Raw genomic sequence first — 26,585 nt, 5'->3', positions numbered from 1 at the left:
TATTTATGGCAAGAACATCATGCTTCAAAATGAGATCTAAACTTCCTAGACAGAAGCACCAGCTTTCTAGAAACATTTAGGTATTTCAACATGTAAGGGAAAACAACACCATTCATTGAGTGTGGGGTATACCTTTGGCAATACTGATATTCTAGGAGGAACAAAATATGCCTGAAGTAAAGAGGCTGGATTCAAACAGGGGAAACACTCATCCACCTTGGCTAGTGTGGAAGAAATATTCTGTGCTGTTGTGTGATTTACCTTATGATCTTTTGGTCTTCTGGTAAATGAAGATGCCTGTGACTGACTCAGGAGTGCTGTTTTGAGAACATGGGTGTCAAATTGCCCAGCTCCTCTCACGGTTCTCATTTTACAGTGTTCATTGTCTGTTTTATGCTTTCTTCTAAACAGCCTGCTTTTTGGCCAAGTGAAATGCTAACCCGTTGATTCTTGGTTTTCCAGTGGTTCATAGTATACACCAGGTTTATAGTTCATGTGTTCGTTCATTTGGTCAACTCCCTTTAGGGCCTAGGAACTGGGAGTAGGTGCTGTGCAGACAGAGATAAAAATACAAAGCAAAAATAATTGATTGTAGCCTCATATGATTCATTTCAGATGTTTGAACTCCAAAAATGTAAGATAAATAATTTTGTGTTGCTTTAATAAGCCACTAAATTTGTGCAGATGTGTCTGTAACAGGAATAGGAAGCAATAGGAAACAAAGCAATAGGAAACAAATGCACCTGCTATTTCCTGTAGAGCTTGCCTTTCTGAATATTTTAGCACATTCAGTATATTAATTAAATCAGTCATTTTGCTGGAAATTGACATTTTAAATCAGTTTTGTCCTAAATTTGATTTTAAAAATTGTCAGTGTAATTACCCTTTGAGTATGTAAATCATATAATTGTCATATCTACTACAGTCTGAAGAAAAAGCCATCTACAGTACGAATTATGTGAATGAGATTCTTTTTCATATTTGAATTATATACCATCGATTGGATTATATTACTTGTAAGGTTGTTAAAAATGAGAAGCCATCATTTAGTGTGATTTATGCTACTAAAGATATGATCTGGGGCATTTCACACATCATTGAATAATATTAACCATAAGTTAAAGAGAAATATTACTGTAAACATATAAACTTAAAAATCTGATGTATTTTTCTGTTTATAGAATGACCATGCCAGTTTTCATGGTAGATAAAAATAATTTGATTTGCAACCATGGGTGATGATTTTTCTGATTGACCTTGAGATGGAATGAAATACAGGGATAATAAAAGACTTTATCTATCATCTATCCATCTATATCAGTAACCATATGTTTACCATTTTAGTTGAACATTAATAGGCTTAATATTGGATGACAAGCATTAGAGCAATTTAACATAAGGGTATTTATTCATCTATTATGGATTCTTGTTTCTAATGCTTAATATTCTTGTTTAAATTCATCTGCCAATGTTCCTTTTAAAGGTATTTGATAAAATGTAGAAATATTGAGGCTTACTATTGAAGATAGAATTTATTATATTGTACAATCTAATACATATCTAATATGATAAAATACAAATTTTCTATGATTCCAAGTTTATAAAGTATAATAATTATAAATAAGTATACAATTTAGTAATATCAATATCAATTACTTCATGAGTGCCTTTTCACACAAGAAGATAATTATAACCTTCATTACATGATGATTAATGCTTTCATAAATGATTTTGTTCTGCTTGGAGAATTAGAAAAGAAAATGTGTATATAGGATACAGCAAATAATTTTTTAAATTTAAAATATCAATCACCATGCAGCCATATTAATTTATCTCTGTTGTTATTATTCCTGTTAAAAAGCTATTAAATATCTTAAAATTCTATGCTATTCTTAATTTTAAAATTCTAAAAATGATTTTTTAGTTAAAAAATAAGTCACAGTGAAATGTATTCTTTGAGGGTAATTGTATTGTGTAAGTAATTTTTTTAAACTAACTGGGGAGATTGTGAAAAGTGTACTTTACTGAAGGTAACCCTAATTAATGAGAATTCTAATGGTTATGTGTAATATATACATATATTTGTAGTATACCCTCAAATATATATATATATATATATATATATATATATATATATATATATATATAGCCAGAACTCCAAGAGGTGAAATAGTAAAAGGAAAAAAAATCTTAGAGAGGAGCACATAAAACAACTTGCCTTTCTTAACTTGTTTCTGGAACAAGGGAAGAAGAATTCTCCAGATTCTTTATTATCTCTAACTAGCTATTACACTGGTTGGAACAAAATTTATACAATTATGTTAGGCCAAGAAAACCTGGAAGAGAAAGCCTGAACATTTAGTTCAAATTCAAATCTAACTGGTAATGGTAAAGACATCTGTTATGACAGATGTATACCTTATCTGGAGGAAAGCCTTAAAATCCAGGCATCAAAAAGTTTCCCAGACACAAGTTTTCCAGAGGAAAATGAGCTCACAATCAAACATCCCAATATGAATGAGAAAATAAGTCACTGTGAATAGAGTCATTAGAAACAACAAATAACTGATTCATCCACAGACTGTAGTTACTAGGTCTATCATGTGCAGGGTATAAAATTGGTATACTTCATATGTCTGAAGAAACAAAAAACAGAAGCAGGAATATATTTTGTGATTAAAAATACCCACAACTGCCTGAAATTGAATGAGTTCCTTGTGCAACAATTGACCGAAATGGAATGAGTTCCTTGTGCAACTGCCTAAAATGTAATGAGTTCCTTGTGCAAATAAGATTAGCCTTTTCTTCATTTGTTCAGTGTGTTGGGTTGAAAGGATTTACTGAGCCAAAACCTTAATTGCTTTCTTCCTCTTTGACAGCTTAATTCATGTAGAGATTTTAACAACAGATAGCTGGTCATGAGGTTGATTTGATTCTTGTCTCAGGCCTGAATAGTAATCAACCTTCTTGCCCACATGGCTACTCAGTTTTAACTTTAACTCATTAGAAATTAGAAATGAGAACATTTCTGAACTTTCCTATCTATTCACTTCTGCTTGTAAAACAGCCAGTTTTTTTCTACACGTATCTCTTCTTTAAATGTCTTTATTAAATGTGGCCAATATTAACCAAAATTATTTTGTTTTCCAGTCTTTTTAATCTGGAACTACAAATTCACCATGGTCATCTGACCAAAGTGAAATAAAACTAAAAATCAGTAATCTGAAATTAGAAATCTATAAACACTCAGAAATTATACAACACTCTTGAAACAATTCATGAGTCAAAAAAGAAGACTTTAAGGAATTAAAAAATACATAGAAACAAATGAAAATAAAATAGAACTTTAAAATTTGTAGAATGCAGCAAAATATTCTTAGGCCCTGAGAGGGAAATTTATAGCACTAAACATTTACATGAGAAAAGAGAAAAGGTCTCAGATCAATAATCTAAGATTCTACCTTAAGAAACTAGAAAAAAGAAGAGTAAAATAAACCTAAAGCCAATAGTAGGAAAGAAATAGTAAAAATAAAAGTAGAAATCCAAAACAGGAATATGATAAAGAAACTAACTATAATAAAAATTGCTTCTTTAAAAAACAAACCAACGAACCTGATAAATTTGATAAACCTCTAGCAAAAGCCACAAAGATGAAGAGAAAACACAAATCACCAATATCAAGAGTAAAAGTGGATATCAGTACAAATCTTGTAGCTTTTAGATGGATAGTGAGAGTATACTACAAATATATATATTCATGAATACAACTTAAATAGACCAAATTAATACAACTTAAATAGACCAATTATTCAAAATCTTAAATTACTGAAAATCAAGCTGAAATTAATAACTGGAATAATCCTATAGCCATTAATAAATTTTTAATTTAAAAACTCCTTAAAAAATCTCCATGCCCAGATGATTTCACTGAAGAATCTTAACAAACATAGGGTTAAGAATAGAAAACGGAAGAGAAAGGAAAAATTCTCCACTCATTTTCTGAGGCCAGTAATGCAGTCACTCAATTCAATGCAAATATCTGCATTGATCTTTAATTTGGTTTATGACATCTCACTGTGAGTACATCCAGTTCCTTAGAGAGGTGTAGGGCCCTCGCTCTGAAGACAGAATGCCTGCCTTCAGATTTTGGCTCAGCTATGTCTTTGCTGTTCCTTTTGTGAGTAATATAACTGGTCTGAGCTTCGTAAATCTCCTATGCTCAATGTCGATAACGATAGCAGCTCCTTACATTAACTTTGTAAAGATTCAATGGGTTAAATGTGTAAACTCCTAAAATCTTGTCCATAGCAAGTGGTGAAGTAATATTATCTATTATTTTTTCAAATTATTCTCATTATGTAGATAAATATCATCATTCCAGAAGCACTCTTTTGATAATTGCTGTGAACTCCTGTGTTTCATTAACATTTTTGTCTATGGTGTCTCAGAGTTTTCACGTAAGGTTTGGCAGCTTGTACTTTTAAAAAAATCTGTATGTTCTGATTGTGGAAACACTAAAATACATGATTCATATAAACATAACCTCTGCCCTAGAGTTAACATGTATAAATTAATGGGATATATCTGGGATTGGTGGATGCTAGCGATTCTCCTTACTGGAATGATTACATAAAAGCTATGTCTAGCAGCATCTTTGGAAAATATATTAAAGTGCTTTACATTTTTAGATTATGACTGCTGAGTTTTATTTGAAAATTTTAAAGGATGTCTTCCCCATCTTTGAATTTTCAATGTAATTTGTACTTCATCTTATATTCATACTCTCCCTTGCTTCCTTTTTCTTTGTATTCATTCACATTGCATATTGTTGCCTTACTTATTTTTACCTCAACAGGCTATTTTATTTTAATTAATTAATTAAAAATTAATTAATTAATTAATTAATTTTTCAAAATTTATTTTATTTTTATTTTTTAATCTTCACCTGAGGATATGCTTATTGATTTTAGAGAAAGGAAAAGGAAGGGAGAGAGAAAGGAAGAGAAACATCAATGTGAGAGAGAAACATGAATCTGTTTCCTCTCATAAGTGCCCCTACCAAGGACCAAACCTACAACCTAAGCATGTTTCCTGATTGGGAATCGAACACACAATCTTTTGGTTTACAGGATGACACTCAAAACAACTAAGCTACACCAGCCAGGGCTGAACAGTTTTATTTCACTTGAGTGTTTTAGTCTTGTCTTAACCTCAGTTGGACTGTCAGGGTCAGGCAGCAGCCTTTCCTAGTTTTCTGTGAATAGAACCTCCTGATTCTTTAGTGTAAACCCCCAATGCCTGGCCTTCTTTCCCCATTTAAAAAAGACCTCACCTGTATCACCCAAACAAATGAGCAAGGTAACCAAGACTCCTCATTTTTTTTGTATCCAAACTACAAAATAACTATCTCCCCACTGATTTTTCTTGCATATTTCTTGCTCTGATGGAGGAAGTGCATTTCCTCTGGTTTAATCTTATTCACTTTAACTACTTTTGACTCCTCTGAGTCATCCCACACATTTAATCAACTACTCAGTTCTCTAGACACTACAGTTCTGTCAAATTCTCTTTGTGTCCACTGCCACACTTGTCCCAGTTAGTATCATATGACAATAGACATGTGTCACATGTCTGGTCAGCATTTCTACCCTTGCTCCCTTCCAGTCCTCCCTAGAGCAGCCAGGGTGCTTTTTTAATAAATGTAATTTTCATGGTGTCACCCTGTTGCTTAATATTTTTGAAGTGCTTCCCAGTGTCTTTAGGATAAAGTCTAAACAGCTTAGAACTCTTACAGATCTTGCCTTTGCTTGCCTTTTCATTTTCTCTTTTGCATCTATGTTCTAAGTATAAAGTGAAAAGTATGTATCTGGGCATCTACATACTCAAAGTTGTTTAAGGAATGAGTAAATGAGTAAATGGATGAATCATTACAGTAGGGCTGTGCACTTTTGCTTTATGCATACATAGTATATAAAATAATTTACCTGTAGAGATGGTTTTGTTTATGTTTTATCATTGTCATGTGTTAACTCAGAAATTGAGTCAGAGGAAAAATATGCTTCCAGCAACATGCTAAAACGTATTTGCTCATTGCATTTAGTTAGCCAAATGTCATCAATTTCAGGACTTTCACTGATAAGCCAAATATTGAGATAATTCATTTCACAAATATTTTTAAGTTATTTGCAAATATTCCACAAACAGCTCTCCTTTCTTTCCTTTTAGCTGGTTAAAGCCATGAACTATTGCTTTGCATTTGTCACCATTAGTATGCCTTGGAAATATGCATACATCTCATTTCCAAAGTAATTTACATAAATCTCCAAGTCAGACATGCCACTTTTAATGAAATAGCATTCATTTTTCTGTCTGTGAAAAAATTTCCATCTGGGGAGATGTTATTATGTCAAAAGGGCATTTTCATCCAGAAAGCTTGTAATTGTAATGTTCAACTGATAAAACATTTCCTCTCCTAAGTTTTTTTATCTTGGGCTGTTCTCAGATGTTGACTCTCTGGGCATATATTCTTGTGGTTCTACACTAGGAAATTATTAAGTTAAATTTTTAAAAGACATCAATTCTCCAATCCTCTTTTAAAAAATAGTCAATGGCAGGATAAAATTGCATTGTTTTTGACCCCTAAAATCCCTGAAAGTCAATATAGTTTATTTTGCATTGGCTCTATGTAGTCATTATAATTATTATTATTAAAGTAATCTCTAAGGAATGAATGATATGATAAAACTCCACACAGGTATTTGTGGTAGTGAGAAATTATCTTAAGAATACTTCCATCTGATCATGAGTCAATACAACATACGGAAGTCCCCCTTAACAGTAAGTAAATGGTTCATCAAAATTGTATTATCCAGATATTTCAGGGTATATTTCTTTATAGTTCCAAAGGATTCTTTGATAATGTATGTAGGGAAATTGTATACATTCCTTGTGTACAACATTCCTTGAGCACTAGGGTTTCCCTGACCTCTCTGATGTGTTTTATGGTGGGTGGTGATTTCATATGCTAACAAACCATGTGTGTACATGAAAGTGTGCTTTGTCCTGAATGTGTTCCCTTCTAAATTCATGCATTGAAAACCTAACCCCACAATGTGACTACATTTGAGGATGCAATTTTTTAAAGAATGTAATTAAGGTTAATTATGTCATAAAGGTAAGGTTTCTAATCTGATAAGATTACTGTCCTTGTAAGATGAGGAAGAGATACAAACAACAGTATGGTGATTACCAGAGGGAAAGGTGGGTGGGGAGAGGTGGAAAGGGTATAGGGGGAATAAATGGTGATGGGAGGAAGTTTGACTTGACATGGTGAACACACAATGCAATGTACAGATGATGAAATATAGAATTGTATGCCTGAAACCTATATAATTTAATTAATCAATGTTACCTCAATAAATTTAATAAAAAACAAATAAATACGTATAAAAATGTAAAGAAAAAAGAGAATAGTAAGAGACATTGGATATCCGTCAGATATTCCCAAACACACACAAATAAAGGCCATGTGAGGACACATCCGAAAGGTATCATCAATAAGCTGAAAGAGAGGCATCACTGGAAATCAACACCACTGGCAACTTGATATTGAACCTCTAGTTTGCAGAACTATTAGAAAACTAATTTCTTGTGTCTATACTACCCAGTTTGTGCTAGCTTGTTAAAGCAGCCTGAATGACTAATACAAGTGTGTGTGTGTGTGTGTGTGTGTGTGTGTGTGTGTGTGTGTGTGTGTGATAGAGAGAAACAGAGAGAAAGAATCACAGAGGGAGGGAGAGAAGGAGAGGGAGAGGGCAAGAATGAGTGCCCAGGACATTGAATGGACAGTTTCATAGAACTATGGTTTGAGAGACAGAAAATTGACAATAGATATGAAAAGTGGCAGAAAGGGTTTCAAGAAGAAAAATACAAGACAATGTACTTCCAGGATTCTTGATTATTCTGCCCCCTGATAACAGCTGCTACTCCTTGATTTGTGTGGAGTAAGTTTTCCACCAGATATGAGAGGCTTGACATGTGGGATTTACTGAGATGTACGATTAACCAATTAAAAACATTGAATAGATGCTGATCTGGGCACTGGGTGTATTGAGATAATGTCAAAGCCTATTGTATTTCTGAAAGTTATCATGAATGTGGATGAAGCAAAGGTCAACTTAAAAATTATTAAATCCATAGAGGGAAAATCACACATCCATGGAATTTAAAATAAGAAAAATTAACAATAGTATGTGAAAAGTCAATTGAGTGTTTTTTCCCATTTCAAATTTAGTTTCATAAATTTCAAAGCCTAAATAACACAAGTAATATAAAGTAACACAATAACTCAAAACGTGTAAAAATCTCAGGAGATTTATCATTTAGGAAAAATAAAAATGCTCTTTAGCATTCCCCTGTCCCCAAAATACCTAAAATGTGTAAATTTACTAGTGACTTATTTTAAACTTTGGGGACAAAACCCAAATTATCCCCTTGTTCTATAAGCTTTTCCAGAAAATAGGATTCTGAGAATGTACAATAGTCACAAGGATATCTGTTCCAGTAGAACACCTCAATAGATTAAATAAGAAATTTTGTAATATCGCCTTAACAAATACATGTTGAGTAATAACGTTGGATTAAAAACTTTCCCAAACAGAGAAAAAAATGTAAAAAAAAAGTATTGAATACCCATGCCTCCCATGAGGTAAGACGGGGGATACAAACATAAAATAGTAGCACTGTTTGTCAAAATAATAAATAATTAAACACCAACATTATTCATATAGAGCATACACATAATATAAACTTAGAAGAGACTGTTATAGATCTAAAGGTGATTTGGACTTTATCATTGACACTTCTTTATAATAATCAAAAAGACCCATATTGACTACCCTTATAATCCACAGGCAGAGAAGGTGCAACATGCTATGCATATAAAGCATTGCTGTGAACACATATCTGAAGCCTTGTAGTGTATATAAACAATGCAAAAATAGGGCAGGACATTTTTAAAGCATGCTCTGGTGACTCCTGACAGTATTGTGAATTAAGCAATAAATGTCACTTTGGTAACTCCAGCTCTGCTCTCTGTCTGCTACTTTGCCAATATTGACCATGTAGTCCAGATGAAGCCTCTCAGGCATGAAATGTTCCACTGTGTAAACACTCCCTGAGGTTTAGCTTTTACTCAGGGAATAAAAGAATTTGTCCCTTACCAAAGCAGAATTAACATCACAAATCAGATAAGTGTACATTTGAAAAATATTTAGCGGGGATATTAGAATAGACATTTCTATGCTCATGCACACAGCCTTCTGCTCTCCTGTTTGGGATCGAGGAAGCAGAGATTTGCAGTGATGACAGCTTAGACTGTGAGGCCAGATAGCCTACATTCAAATTCTGACTTCATTGTTACTTAGCTATTGGATTTTGGGCATCTTTATGCCTTAGTTTCCTCATCTAAACAATGTGGTAAATAATAGGATGTGCTATACACAGGGCTTACAGTTGTACGAAAAACACAGAGCTTATTCTTTTGTTATTACCCACTAATTATTGTATTATTTACTATATGAACAACTGTAAACCTACTTTTGTCCACCCTGTAGCTTACGTTTCAGGCCTGTGACAATTCAATGAGGTAAATCCATGTAAAATGTTCAGAACTCTGCCTGTTACACCATAACCTCTACAGACAATAATACAACACTGGTGACAGCACTCATGATGTTAATCAAGCACTCTTGCACATACTCAACAGCTGTAGTAGAAGTCCCCCACCCCTTGCACATACTCCCTGACTTTGATGAGGTCCTACAAGTGGTTCTGATGAGGTCTGGTCAGACTTGGATGTCAGCTGTAGTTCTCTCTATCCACACAGCAACATTTTAATCGCTCAAACCATAACTGATCCTCCTTGAAAAACACTTTGAGAAGCATGTGTATGTGCCTCTGCAGTTGCTGTCATCAGTGCTGGAGAATTTAATCAACACGTGCTAGTGGAGTGGTTCTATCCTAAGTAACAGCTTCCCTGCATCACACGTCACTAGGAAACGCCAGGATGTTCTCAAGTTGCCTCACCAGACCTGCACTCCTGGCAATGCAGTGGACTACTCCTTTACAGAAGCATGTCGTCTCACAGCTGCCATCAGATCTCAGAATGAAGAGCCCTAAGCCTGCCTCATTTGATTAGACGTTACCATGTGACAAGGAAGAGGCATCACAGAGGCAGAGTTGAGTGTCTGAGTTCAGGGCAGCCAGAGGTTTATTGCTCCACTATCTGCCACCCTCCATGTTTCCCCAAACATAAAACTTGATGGGTTATTAACATTTAAATCACAATACTAGTTTTATTCTGTCCTATGGAGGTTTGAAATACATTAGACTGTTTCACACTGCCTTCTGGGGAAGCTTACTAAGACCTCCAGCTTTTCTGTGGGTCTTTTTCAATTTGGGAACTTCTGTCATCTCATAAGACCCCTGAAGGGGATTACAGCTATTGCAGAAGCCTTAGGATCTTGTTTAAATATCTCCTCAAGCTTAATCTTCCAGGTACCTCAGTCTAACAATTTGAACCAAATAAAAGGTAAAATCTTAGCTCCCCTCCACTATGAATTATCTGTGCATCACAGCCCTTACTTGCCTGTTCCCTTACTGTCCACATGTCTGCAGTATGAGTACGAGATGGTCTTTGCATTAGCAAGCTGGCTGGAATGAAGCTGCTCTGTCATTGGGCCTGTTGAGGCCTGTTTCTGTTAGCACTAAGTGGAAAACTGTTTTCTACTCAGAAAGGCCAACCGCCTCTGCCCACTACCACCATGACCACACTCTGCCCTGTGTGCCCAGCCCTCTCTTACTGTTCTTTTAAGATTCAGCCCAAATGTTGCCTCCTTCTGCAGCTTTTCCTCACATTTCCCTTCTCTGCCACCCTCTGAATTCTCATAGAATGAGCTGCTCCCATCATCCTGCTCATATAATCATATGTATAACTGCAATATAGATTTATGAGCTTGTATCTGTGTCTCTGATGATACAGGTATTTTAATGACATTTGAACCAAATAGTACCCTAGTGCTGGCCATAAAATATGGCCATTTGAATTTCTTGTTAATTTAAAGTTAATTAAAATAATAGGCAGAGTTTTAAAATAATTATATCTTTCTGGTTTATCATGTGAGTAAAAAGCTCACCTGAAGAAATCATCAAAACCTCACATAATTACATCAGAATGATAACAGCTATTATTTACTATGTATTAATATGCCAGGCACTATCATATATACTCACCATGACCCTATGTAAACCCTATGTGTGTTGTTATGCTTATTTTTAGAATTAGGAAATAGAGACTCAGATATATTAAATAACATCTGTGAGATCATGAGTTTAGTAAGTTGTATTTGTCAGGGTCCTTCAGAGAACAAAAAACAATAAGATCTATCTATCATCTATCTATATCATCTATCTATCTATCTATCTATCTATCTATCTATCTATCTATCTATCATCTATCTAATCTAATCTAATCTAGACAGAGAAAGAAAGAGAGTGAGAGGAAAATTGATTTAAGAAACTGGCTCCTGTGATTGTGGGCACTGGTAAGTCTGGTCTGCAGGCAAGCTGATGGACTGGAGATTCAGGTAAGAGTTGATTTTGAAGTTTTGAGCCGGCATTCCAGAAGATAGCAGTTTGGAAGTTCAGACACAGTTTCTACATTGTAGACTTGAGGAGAATTTTTTCTTCTTTTGGTAACCTTCATATTTGTTCTTGAGGTCATCAACTGATCAGATGAGGCCCACTAAATGATAATCATATCTAAAAAAAACCTTCACAGCAACATCTTCACAGATTTTTGTGACAGTCTCAAGCCTACATTCAGTATCCACAGTTTCACGGTTTTCCAGATGTTTGTCCCATCCTCTCTGGAGTTTGTTCTGCTCTTATTCCTTCTGCACACCCTGTACCCCAAGAGGTTGGCGTGCCCTCATTGTGAAATCTCCCACTTTTAAACTAACCAGGCATTTTTCTTCCTACTTTGGTTCTCTCAGTTATTCTGTTTACTCTCCCAATATTCACCATACCTCACTTCAAACACATTTGCCAGTCACCCTTATGTCATTCTGTACATGACAATGCAGGTTGAGTCCTCAAAGAGTTTTGAGAACTGAGCAAACTAGAGCAAAATTGTTTTGAGTCATTTTCAGTAATGTTGTGTTCACATTCCCAAGGGGCATAAGAGGTAAGCTATTTTGTGGCAGTGAATACCCCGTAAGTCCTTTTGTAACTTACAGAAAAGATGTTTTAAAAATCAAATCAGGTAATATATTTGAAAGTTCTTCAAAAAAAGATAAAAAAAGCTTTTAAAATGTTAGCGATTTAAATTCCCATTAAAAAATCTCCAATTTGTCTCTTCTTTGAGTTCTTCTCTCTTACTAGATACATTTATCTGTGCCTAGCTCAGTGAGATTTATTTGTGGGTAGTAACTGCTGCTTGTGTAAGAAGGATGTCATATGATGATTAAGAGCAGATTTCAAGGTTCAAACTGCCCAAACTTGAAGCCCAGGCTAGTCACTTATTATCTGTATGCCCTTGGAGAAGCCATTGATCTTCTCTTTGCTTTGATGTCCTCTTTTTTTCAATGGACTTAAAATAATATCTATCTTATAGGGCTAAATGAATTAATCCAAGGAAAAGAGGTAGAAGAGAATCTGGAATGCTTGAAGTACTATTATTATTCTAGTTGTTCCATTCACAAGAACTTGCTGTCAATATTAGTGCCTTAGTCTACATTTCATATTGACCTATTGACATGGTTTAAATTGCTTTGACCTTTGTATCAAAGCCTACAAATTTTAACCTTGTTAAAGTAAGCCCTTGGTTTATTTTGGATCTTTGGGAATTGTGGGTCTTTAAAAGCTAGTCAGCATTAGAAATGAGAAATAAAAATAAACTTCAAAATTATTGAGAAGGTGAATTAAGAAAATATAAACTCAAGTATAGGAATGGCTCTTCCTGTGTTACCTAATGACAGAGCAATCCTGCCAGAATTCTCTAGGCTTGTTTCTGCATCTGAGATGATGGGTTTTGAAATTCAAATGGAAATGTAACAGTTCAATTGTTTAGATAAGACACTTGTTGGTTCATTGTTGAAAGAATTATCCTTTAGGTTGCTGAAATTATAAATATTATTTTTGTGGTTTTCAGGGTGTGGTTTGTACATATTTAAAAAATCTTTACTAAGAAATAATTCACATATTACAAAATTCGCCCAATTAGAGTATATATTTCAATAGATTTTAGTACTTGAACAGTTTTGTGCAACCATCACAGCTAATTCTGGAACACTTCCATCATCCCCAGAAGAAACTCCATTCTCATTAGTAGTCCCTCTTATTCTTCCTCTGTCTTTTCTCAGTCTTGGGCAACTACTCATCGTTCTGTCTCTATGAATTTGTCTATTCCAGACCTTTCATAAGAATGAAATAGTGAAATATATAGTTTTTAAAACTGCTTTCTTTAACAGAGCATAGTGCTTTCAAGGTTAATCCATGTTGTACCATAAACGATTACTTTTTTCCTTGTTATTGCTGAGTAACAATAATTTTAAGGATACATCATGTTTTGTTGATCTCATCATCAGCTGATGTAAATTAGAATTGTTCCCACTGTTGGGCTATTATTAACAATGCTTCTATGATTATCTGTATACTTTTATATGAATACGTGTGAAATGTATTTTAATTTCTTTTGGAAATATACCTAGGGGTGAAATTTACATGAATTTTTAACCAGTGTATAAGTGACTACTAAGTTATGTTTGTAAAGGAGTAAACTTAAAGAGGTTTCTGCTGCATAGAAATGTAAAAACAGAAATGTCTTACAATTATAGGTAACAAGATGTTTTTAAAAGTCATGTCAGTTGTTTACATTACTGTGTTCTGAAGAAGCAAGCAAAGATTATTCCCATTATACAAATGAGAAGATTAGCCATGTTGAGAAAACTATCTTAAATCATATATCAGTCAAAAGGGACAGAACAAAGAATTCTTGTTTCCAATTCTATATTCTTTCTAAAAATTCAGCTACTGCTTTACTAGGGTGTTATTGTTTTCCTAGCGCTACAGAAGTTTCTAAAAGATGGTAATAAAGATGTCTTTATAAAATCAGGCTAGTTATATTGCAAATTTATTTTTCGTTTTTATGGATGAACACAGAACTTCATTTTTGTGCTCTGACACTTGAGCTATGGGATTTGAAAATGACAAAATACTATAGTATGCCATTGTACCACATGCAAATTTTCTACCTCACTTGGGTTTCCAGTGCCACTCTGCAAAGAGTGTTTGTGTTTTTGGTCAGTCTTTTTTCTGAGGACATCATAGGCTCTCTGGGGGCAATAAGGGCACCATATCTGATGTCTCCAACTAGATTCCAAGCATTTATAGCATTGTATATTTTTTTACCCTTAGTGCTCTCTAGAGTGATTTACACATCAAGGGTATTCAGTAAGTATTTTCTGATGAAGATTATTATTACTTACTACTTTCCTACTCACAGTTTAAGTGAACTATGATCAAACCCTTCACAAGAAGATTTCCCTTTACATTTATCAGACACTTAATAGAAATAATGTTTTGATTATGCATGTCAGTATGTTGATAGAATTACAAAAATATTTATATATTTTATTAATACATAAATCTTAACCAGGATTGAACATTTTACAACAATATATTAATTATTAATAACAAGAACCTTAGTACATTAATTATCTAATTTTCTCCCCTTTATGAAGTTTACTGTGCTCACACACAACCCAGCACTGGATTTTGACATGGTATTTTCTTCACTGAAACTGAAAAGAATTAGATGGTTCATGGCCAGATTTAGTTGAGTACTTTCATTATTAAGTTTGGTTTGCTAGGTAAAGGTATGACTATCTAATTTTGCCCTCAAACTTGACTTTGAAAATGCTGAATATTTGGGTATTTGAGATGGTGTCCAACACAATTTAAATATGTCAACAATTCCCATAGAGCTGAAAATGAGAAGGGCAGATGTAATCATTACCCTGTCTTTTCTTTATCTGAATGTTAGAGTCCCTTATACCTTTTATCTCCAGGTTTTTATTTGTTCTATAAGATTAGCTAAACATAAGTTGAGACAAACACGGGACTGGGTAGAAAGGAAGCAGAAAACAAATAGGTATGCAGCCCAGCTGACCTCTTATTCTATTTCATATTATTTTGACTAATGGATACCTTTATTCTTGAGAGAGTGACTAAATCAAACACTCAGGATTAGGGATTTCATCCAGCTGTCCCAGTCCACCTAGATACAGCTTTTTTCATATACACAGTAGCTTATAAAAGATTAATTTTATATGTGAAGATTTTTATGCATGGAAACGTTAATGTCAAAGGATTTTATGATGGCTTTAACTGAAATGATAAGTATACATAGTATACTAAGCATGCTGTTCTTGAATCAATTCATATATTAAGGTGAGTTATTGGCAATTGTCTTGGTGACTCAAGGACAAAAATTTCTACTGCAGAATGTATACTGTAGAATACATAAACTTCTTTCAAAGTCATACAGTGTAGATACCATATATATATATGATAGTAAATTAATGGGTACATTTTTAGCGTTGTAATAAGCCATCAGATGCAATTCATATATACAAGGTACAGATTTCATAGTCTCACAAATTTAAAAAAAAAGCCAGTTTTCTAACATTGCATAATTTAATGTTAGATTTTATACTTCCAGGCATCTCCATGCTCTGTGGCAATAAGAATTGGAAAAGTCAAAGCACCAAGGTTTCCATCCTTACAAAAAGAAATATTTTATAAAAGTGAATTATAATCTTTCCAGAGAGACGTAGAGACACAGACGACAATGTATGACTATATTATATGAGCATTTTAACCATACTAAATTTACTTCACAAGGAGGATGCAATCAGTTTGACTTTCCAGTTACTTACTTGAAATTTATTATTTGCCTGGAGAGCAATGCTTTACTATCATTAACTCTTTTTTATATTGGTAAATTCCCCAACTCCGTGAGTTGGAGATCCAATCTCTTGAAACCACTGATAACCGCATACCCTTTTGGTTGATGTAAAAAAATTAACTTGAAAGGATACAATCAGAATTTACTCTTCACAGAATTAGACATCTGTGAATGTGCACTGAAAATTTTATTAGACACTTGATATGGTCTTTGCTGTGTCTTTTATCCTCAATACTGAGAAGAAGAGAATCTATAATGTAGGTGAGTGACCCCAACATGGTAGATTGTTTATATGAGTGAAGAAGCTTCAGTTTCTGGTAGAGGTCACAGGGGTATGTTCTTCAATTATTGGGTAAATAGATAGAAGTTTCTTTTTTAATTTTTTAAAAAATGTGTTCAATTGTTGTTCAAGTACAGTTTTCTGTTTTTTACTCCCATCCCAGCCCAACCCCCCAGTGCTCTTCACCTTCCTCCCATTTCCACCCCCTTAGTTGTTGTCCATGTGTCCTTTATACTTTTCTTTTACACTAAGGGAGGAAGCCATAACATGAAGACTGTAGCCTCTGTTCATTAGCTTAGTACTTGTGAAAGGAACATTAATTAATTAGCACAGATGGTCCAAGATTTCTGATAAGAGAAGGGGATGAACATGCAAGAAAATTAAAGGAAACAAGATGAAACAAAAGCATGGGTGGGTGAAGAAAGTGTGTTTTTTGAAATCAGAAAAATGGGAGGCACACCATGATATTCTCAATGTCACCTTTACTTGGCTTTTAAGGCCCAAAGGCTATTCTTATCCAAGTAAATATATAGGACCCTAGATTTGGAGGGGGTACTCAGGAGACACACTGACCATAGAGGAAGGTCATAACTGCCTGTGAACTGCAGAGCATGGAGCCAGGAGACATATGAAAGTCAGCAACCAGAGATCAAACCCCAAATCAAGAGCCAAACCCTAAATTCAAAGTAAGCATTAATCTAAAGGAGTCATACTAAAAGAAAGAAAAACTGAGGTCACCAAGGCCAAGCAAGTAGTTGCAGAAGAAAAATTTAGCAGGTAGAGCCTGGATGAAGTTCCTAAAGAAATGGAATATAACCTCTTGTGTGTCCTCTTAGGGCCATAATGGGAGAGGCTAGAATGAACACAGAACAATCCAATGTGTGTTGATAAAAATGATCAGTGCTTTCCAAAGAGATCCTCTCACTGGAAAGACATTGGGGAGTTGAGTTATTTGCTCGTGCATATTAGGAAGTGACCTAAAAATTAGTAGGATTGGTTGTCTGGGAAGGGAGACTGTGACAATGGTTGTGGGCAGGGGGGAGATTTTTCATTGTCTTGTAATTTGTATTTTTTAAAGTTCTGTGCTAAATAAATATAACAATGACAAGTAGTACTACTTAAAAATTTAAAAGGGAATAAAGTAAAAAATTTAAAAAAAAACATAAAAGAGCTCTTCCTCTAGATAAAGAAGGAAGGAAATGAGAGGAAGTGGAAGGGGGAGGTGAAATATTAAGCGAAAAAGAGAAACAAAAATTTTGCTTCATGGCTTGTTTTTAGTTGGTCAACTCGTGAATGTTTCTAAGGTCAGCAACCTGGGCCATTTTTCATCATAAATTAAGAAGAGAAACTATAAAAATATATCAATGTTCTATTCCTCTTCAGATGACTCATTTATTTTGAGCATGACTGTGAATTAAAAATTGGGTTCATACTCACATGAGTTATATATAAACAGTCCTCTGGTTGCTTAGGGGCATACTTGGTTATTTATGATAAGTCACTATCATTATCATAAATTATCTCATATTAACGCATTTTTATTAAATGCTAAAAACCACACCAAATCCTGAAAGTCTCTCTTTGTTAGAAATACACAGCTCAACCCAAAGAGCACATAATGATACTTGAAATAATATTAGCATAATACCCTGTGTAAGACAAAAAGTGAATATATATTGAGGTGTGTTGAGTATGGAAGATTTAAGTGTGGTGAATATTGGAAGCATCATGGAAAATTACCCATTTCCAGTTACTCTGAAAAAGTTTCCTGGAGAAAAAAAATTGCTATTGAATAAACAAAGAGGAGAAGGGATGCCAGGCATGTAAAGGTTGAGAACATTCAGAGATGTGAGTGGAAGGACCGGGAAAAGGCCAATTAAGTAAATGGTCTAGGAAAATGAATTGCCCAGAGCATAAAAAGTAGGAAGAGAGCCAGCCTAGCAAAACCCTGAGAGAAGAAGCTGCAGTATATAACATACATTATGTTCAGAATATTAAGCTGCACAGCCCCTTAGCAAATGGCAAGACTGAAAGAACATGTTGGCAGCAGTATGAGAATGCGTTGAGGAACCAGGGGGAAACAAGTGCTTCAACTGAAAATTGATCAACAGTGTATAAAATCCAAGAGAGATAAGGACTTAGAAGTGTCCCTTCATTTAGAAACATATGGTGATGGGGGACCTTAACAAGAGCAAAGTCAGGACACGGTGGGACATGGGCAGACTTCTGTGGTTTTCAAGCTGAATGAGAATTGAAGTGGAGACACTGAGTGCAGATGTCTTAAAAGAAGCTTGACTGGGAAGAAAATGAGGAATATGAATAGCTAAAAGTGTTTTAGTTTGTAGATAGGGCCTTGAATGCTACTTAAAAATGAAGAACAATAGTGAGAAAGAGGTTGACACTAGAGAAAATTAATAATAGCTGATGAAGTAAGGTAGGCAAGAAAGAAGGTCATGAGGATAAGAGAATCAGCATAACTTAGAATGAAGGTATCTTCCACAGAAGTCTGAGTTGTTAATTCACATTCTATGGCATTTAACTCAGTGTAAACCTTTTAAATCCCATTAAGGACTTATTGTTAAGGAGGTATTGTATTCATGTGCATGCAATCCAGGACCTTTTTTGTATATCTGGATGTCCTGCAAACATTGGGGAATTTGAATGCTGGCCCTTCAGGTTCTAGAGACAACCTACCAAAGTATATGGTGGGCTCTAGAAACAACACTTGACTTATAGGAGTGTTACAATAGTGAATATTCTTAACTAAGCCAAAGCAAACTGTATCCATGTGTCTCACTGTGCTCAAATCTCCTGTTGCCAACCCTGGGGTCCCAAGAACATAGAAAATTATTGACAAATACTCCTTGGGCCAACCCCATGGAAAACTCTTTTAAACAATGCTGTAAGGTGACTGGGGTATGTGAAGAAGTGGGCCCAACCTTCTTCTGAAACCCATTTAGCTCTGAAAGTTTCAGAGCCAATCAGCTGAGGACCCAAGGCAGACCTGTATCTACTGGAATGAAAGGTCCAAAGATGTAAGTGTCTTGCACGTTATCTTTAGTGTCTGGCAAATATGGAAAAATAAATTGAATACATGGAGGAAATCTACCTACCACACCAACACATAAGTGGTGTTGATGCCTGTGGTGAGTTCTTGAGGGACAGCTTGCAGCTGAGAGCAGCGAATCAGACAGTTCTGGAGTCCTGCACCTCTGGAAACACAGAAGTACTCATGGAGAGCTCAGCAGAGAAGGTCAGGAGTGGCTCCAAGGGATCAGCAGGGACAGGTGAGGGCTGAGACTCTGACACATGCTTAGGGACCTTGTATCCCCTCCATAGCAGTGGTATTCAGGACCAACCATGTAGAGCCTCAGTTTTTAATGTATAAAATGAGATAAATAATGCCAACTCCCTCACATGTTTGTTGTGAAAATTAAATGAAACATTGTTTAAGTGTAAAGTGCTTAGCATAGTGTGTGGAAAACTATTGGTCTTAGAGTCTCATTTCTTTCCACCCTTAGCACCTTGGACAGAGCAAGTGTCAATCATCATGGAGAAAATGTACAGTGTTTGCACAGAGTAAAGTTTAGTTTCATAGTTGAATGCACTAAGGTGGTTATAACAGTTATTTGATCAAACAATATGAGTGACAGTGAATGTAAACTTCAATGCTGTCAGCCTGAACCAATACATATCAGGAGTAATGATCCATTAACTTCTTGGTAATGAGACAAAGTTATGATGTTGTGAGTATATTATGGCTTCTTGGAATTTTTATTGTTTTCTCCATGCATTAATATAATAATAAAAAGTATGAATCATTTGTTTCTGGACTGCAATAAAATGCAGGCTGAAATGTTGATCATTTTATGTCAGAAATTTATTTCTAATAGAATAACAACCACTACAGTGTTGTGTCATTTACTGACAAGCACTTTAAATTTGCAGTTATCCACATAGGTGATTTGTCTCTGTAATCATTTGGTTTCCGTTTGAAAACACACTTGTCATATTAGAGAGGCAATGTATAATGTCAGTCAAATATGAGCACTGGAAACAAATTTTTAAAAGAAAATTGTGTATTATCTCCATAAACATTTTTTGTGCCTACTATGTGCCCAACTTTGTTTTAGGCATTAAAGTATAAACATTAATGTTGCACAAATCTCTATCACCAAAACATTTGTATTTCAGTGGCAGACAGAACAAAATAAATGCATTTGGAAGTCAAATATATTGGAAGGCAATATATTGTAAATAGTAAGTTTAATGACAGGTGACATTTTGGACATGATGAGAACTCAGAGGAGTGAATCTTAGCACAGGCTTGAAGAACCATGACAGATGGTATCCCTTGAAGGTTAAAGGCTGATAAAGAATTACTTCCACATGAAGAAGAGATGACATTAACAAATTTACAGATGAGAAAGACTGTGGGTTGAAGTGGGGAGAAGAGGCAGTCAGAAGGAGTTTGCTATTGCACATGTTGCAAGGCCTAGATTGTTAGCATATGAAGAAAGATAAATTTAGGCAATAGTTAGACTTGCATGTTTTGTTGAGAAATAAGGCCTCTATCTTTCCAGTGAACCCTTTTGAAGCCAGGAGAAGTCATTTAAGAGTTTTAAGCAGAGTTAACCTTTGATTCTATTTATTTCTATTTCACAGTGTAATATACTAGAAGGAGGAGGATACACAAATCACTGAGATGACATTGAGTAGGCACTCAATTCAGCAGCAGATTCCTCTGTGATCACCTCTACCCATATACAGCCAAATGCTCCTCTTACTTTGGGTTTCTCTTGGGGCGTACCATTGACTAACATCCTGCATTCTCTTTTTCTTCAGTGATATGTAATATTTTCTTGTCACTAAGGAATGAGTGATGTTTGTGTAACTTACATATCCATAGTTACTTGAGGAGGTTTTGTGCGGTATTAAAGAACAACATACAAAACAATCTGAAAAGGCTGTTAAAATATTCATCCTTCTGCCAACAACATACATTTTTAAGCTGGAAATTTTAATAATTTTAACAAAATAATTTTAACAATTTTAACAAAAACATATTATGACAGATTTAATGATATATTAAATACATATATGTCAATTCCTTTGTCTTTTCTCAATTAAGACATTAAAGAGATTTAAAAATAATATAAACAATGTCATTCTTCTATATAAATTTTTGTTTCAGAAGATATATTTTAATAGATTATTATTTAGGTTAGCATGTAATGGTCTATTTTAAAATAAATTAGTAAATAAATTCAAAATTTTTTATTTTAATTTTTAATATAGAAAACACTCAATAATTTAAAATGAAGAGTGTGTGAGAACAACAACAAAAACAAAAAAAATTGAGAACAATTTTGCTAGAATAACCACATAGTTGAAATCTTACATTTGATTTAAATTTCACTTCTGATAAAACTTTTTATTTATATTGTGAGCCAGTTTCCTTAGGCTAGAAGTAACTAGTTCTCTTCTCTTAGTGCCATAATACTTGATTTGTACATCACTTATTATGGCATCTTATTACCATTTATTTAATGGAATCTGCTGCTGAATCTACAACCATGTAAGCTTCATGAGGGTAGGCTCTATATCTGATTTATCTTTGTGTCTCCTGATGTATCTATCACAGTTGTAGCACTAAATAAATAATAGTCCAAAGAACAAAATACATGAAGGTGAACACATGAAAGTTTTCATTGCCAGGACCTCTGGTATTTGGCATTTGAATCATGCTTCTTCACTGTATTTCATCATCAGACCTAGATGCAAGATGCTAGGTGCTATCTCTCCCTTCCTTCTGTCCCATGTTTCAGATCCCAAGTAGTAACAATATCAGATAATTTTTCAAATTAATCAGAATAACAAGCATCAGTTCCCAAGGGTCTCTGGGAAAGCAGCCAATAACTAAGGAATCTATTATTTTAGTCACTGTAGACCAAATGAGAGAAATAGAGAGAGAAAAGTGAAAAGGCAATCTTATCTATTTGAATTACATATAATTTTTATCTCCCAAATCCATATTCTTTTTTAAATTACATTTTACTGCTATTCTATTACAATTCTCCCAGTTTTTCCCCTTTTTCCCTCCTCTGCCCATCCCACCCACTGCTCTCACAGTCAATTTCCACACTGTTGTCCATGTCTGTGGGTCATTCATACATGTTTGTGACCAGAAGGTTAGGGGAAAGGGACATCATGGTGGAAAGAAGGGGAAGGGACTAGAAAAATTCATATGCTTAATGATAACTTATGTTCTCATTAATCAGGGGTCATTAATGATCCTTTAATATGGGAACATGGACATGATGAATGAAAAATTAGGGGCATCAATGAACACGAAGTATTTAAAGATGTTAATATGTTATCTTACAAAAAAATTTAATTTCTTCTCTGCTTTTATTTAAAGCAGTTATTGAAATTCTTATATAACCTGAATCTGATATTTAGATAGAAAACAAAACAAAACAAAAAGCCTCCTCATAAAAAAAATCTTAGCTGAAAATCCTAAGATGATGAATTTTATGTTTTCAATTCAGTAAAAACATGAGTTCTCATTAATTTTCTCCATCATATGCAATCAATTTGGTAAATATGAGAATCACAGTGACCAGTAGAAAGTAGTCTTTCACTACAAGAAATTGTTTCTTGGACTCCAGCTCTTTGCTATACAGTATATTTTTTCCTAATAGAATAAAAAGTTATTTTATTGGTATAAATTTGATCTATTAATATCTGATTTAAGTGTTTGCTCTAGTGATTCATCCTGAAGAAAGAAGAGGCAGGGCCACACAGCACATTGTCAGTAGGTCGATAGGTCTTGGTTCCCTGAGAGGAAAAAAGAACTGCATTCTCCTTTTCTGAAATACCCTTGCACATTGCACTAAGAATAGAATACAAAGTGGAGCTTCAGGAATGGTCCAGGCCTACATGCAGTCAGCTAATGTTGAATCATTCTTTCAGATCATTTCTTGCTATGAAAATCCATGTACCACAAATAAAGAAAAACTAAATATTAAACTATAAGGAAAAGTAAAATGTTGACATCATAAAAGCCTCAGAAAAAGGCTGGCTTGGGCCTGAGGTGACTATTGGATTGAAAACTTCCATGTGCCTTTTCTCTCTCTCTGTCCTACTCAACAGTGGCCAGTGTGACCTTTAAGGCCAGTTAACTTGATCATATCATCTTCTTCCTATAAAGCGCTTACCATTTTTCATTGCTCTGAGGATAAAATTCAAAATGTTAATACAGTTCCCCAGCCTCATTGATCCAACCTGGCCCATGGCTCCAATTCCACTTCTTAATTTATTCATTGGACTTTAAAAAATGTTCTTAAAACTGCCTCAAACTCTTTACACAACTCCCTTCTTCTTTAAAATTATCTTTGCTATTTTCTACATCTCACATAATACCTAATTAGTCTTTATGTTTCTGTTTAAATGTAATCTCTCAAGACAAAGTTTCTCCAATGCCTCAATATAAGTAGGGTCTTGCAACTTTTCTTATATGCTTATATATTCCTTTACATTATTTATTAAAATTTATAATTATATATGTACCCATACATTTCTCCCATGGACTGAGTGTGTTTCCTCACTGGACTGAAAGCTTCCCAAAGAAAAGAAACACGTTTTCATGGTTTCCCATTGAGTGAGAGGAGCACACAGTCCAATGACTGCTACTAAGTACTAAACAGGTCTTCCTCGATTTGATAACACTTTAATTAAGAGACTTCCAGATGAGCATGCTGCATATCAGCAGAACTTAACTCACTTTCTCATAAAGATCTGTAGAAAGTTCAAATCTGGTAAACTTTAAAAAAGAAGAAAACATTCCAAATTCCAGTGCAAAGCTACCATCCACACTGACCAAGGAGATGAACTGAAAAACTTTTCCTTGTTAATATTTCTGGGCTTTTCTGAATTCTGGAGGAAGGCAGAAAAAGGTATTATCTCAAGTATAATTTCCTTTAGGTAATGTTGTCTGGAAATAATGGTGGCCACCAGACCACTTTTTTTTGAACCCACAAGAAAACTTTTTTCCACAAACAGGTTCTTTTCAAATCTTTGCAGAGACCACACGTCAGACATCCCAACACTCTGGTGGCTGGAGATTGTTGACATTTACCATGTTTCCTAGAATACATTGTGGAGAAGGATGAAGTCAGAAAAGGCTCTGTAAAAAACTCTGGGGTGCAGCATTTTACAGACAACACTTATACAGGAGGAACTGGTTTTCTTGTGATTTCCTAGCCACTTCTGAATAGCTTTCTGTACTGTGGTGTGGTCTATCTTCAGGATGAGAGAAAGCCTCCTTGAATATGATGCAGTCGTCCCTTCAGGAAACGAATTCTTTGATCTTATCTCTTTGTCTTGATTTAGACTTTCATGTCAAATCATCTACTTTCCCATGCTCCTTGTAATTATTTCATGGCTAAATTAGTGCAAATAAATAATGAATTTATAAATTATATGACACCATAATGGAACAATGATTTAATTAATTTACTATCAGGGGCTTTCTACAGACAATTGTAAATTTATAATATAAACTAATGGTATTTATTCATGTGGAAATTTTTACTATTTTAACATATTATTTTAATAAGGAAACTTTAATAATTCTCATCTGCATAAACAAGAGGATTTATATCAGGCAAAGATCACACTGAATTTCAGTGCTATTAGTTTCCTATGAAGTTCTTTCACTTTATGTAGCATTAAGAATAGTTAGTAACTTTTTTTTTAAAAAATATTTTATTTATTTATTTTTTGAGAGAAGGGAAGGGAAGGGAAGGAGAGAGGGAGAGAAATATCAATGTATGGTTGCCTCTTATGCGTCCCCTGCTGGGAACTGGCCTGCAACCCAGGCATGTGCCCTGACTGGGAATCGAACCGTGATACTCTGGTTCACAGGCCCGCGCTCAATCCACTGAGCTATGCCAGCCAGGGCTTTTTTTTTTTTTTTTTTTAAATATTTTATTTATTTATTTTTTGAGAGAAGGGAAGGGAAGGAGAGAGGGAGAAAAATATCAATGTATGGTTGCCTCTTATGCGTAACTTTTTAAGCTATAGTAGTTTAAATATTAATGATAATTTTAGTAATTATTTACTCACATATCAGAGGCATAAACCTACCCAGAAGTCTCTGGTATCACCTCTCACTTGATCATAGATTGAAAGCTTTCTTCTTCTGAAGCTACCTTCTGTGTATGTACTATGTCTATCTCTTCTACTATTTCCCTAAATGGATTCTTACGTGCTATTTCTATAGAACACTGGGTGGACAATGATATGATAGGGACTGTAAAATAACCAGGGATTTTTGCTTGGTAAACCTATGATTTGGGCAAATAATAGCCAATGATTTATTGCATAAAAGGTACATATTGTAGATATAATTAACTTTCCTATTAAATCCATTGGATCATTTGTACAATCTGTATCTTTATGGGTACTCTCTACATTGGTGGTAATAATAGTAATGGTTTCCATTTTTTATTATCATTTAGAAGATTCCACCTTCTAAATCTCAGACAGTTTCCTCTTGGGCCAGCTCCAACCAAACTATACAGCAATAAGAATTTTGAAATACAGTTGTCAGTATAACCACAATGACACAGCACAATTCACCCCAATTCACCTAAAATGTAGATAAAATAAAGTTTGTGGAAACATGAATGGGTAGAAGAATGCATGCTTCTTAAGAACAGTCATTCAAGGGGCTAATTGAGGTGGAAGGGGAAATAGAAGTGTGGAGCAGAAATAGTTGGAGCTGTAAGCTGTAAGTAAAATTTCAAATCAAGTCCTTGAAAATATAGGTTTTCCACTTATTTGCAGGCTAATGGCCAAGATTGTGGCAAGGTAGATACACTTTGCTTCCTCAGACAAACAAAAGAAGGATAACAACCAATTTAAAAACAAAAAAAACAAGCAGAACTGTCAAAAAATTGAATGCTATGGAACTCAGACAACCAAAGAATTAAAAAAGAAATATTCACCCTGACTGGTAGGAGGGACAGAGACAGGAAACTGGGGCAGAGAGGACACACCTGCCAAGGTGGCAGTTGGTGGACATTCTCTCACAGATAAACTGGGGGGAGCAACTGGGCAGTGAGACAGACTGAATAAGCCAGGGTTAAAGTGTGGGAAATTAAAGACTCAAAACTCTAGTTGTAAAAATCTGTGTATGTTGTAGTGGAAGGAGAAACTCCCAGTTTCACAGGAGAGTCTGTTGGAGGAATCCCCGGGTTTCTTGAACATACA

This window comes from Artibeus jamaicensis, unplaced genomic scaffold, assembly GCF_021234435.1.
Source record: "Artibeus jamaicensis isolate MK-2021 breed Jamaican fruit bat unplaced genomic scaffold, CSHL_Jam_final scaffold_1964, whole genome shotgun sequence".
Taxonomy (NCBI): Eukaryota; Metazoa; Chordata; class Mammalia; order Chiroptera; family Phyllostomidae; genus Artibeus; species Artibeus jamaicensis.
Note: the sequence above shows the minus strand (reverse complement) of the source record.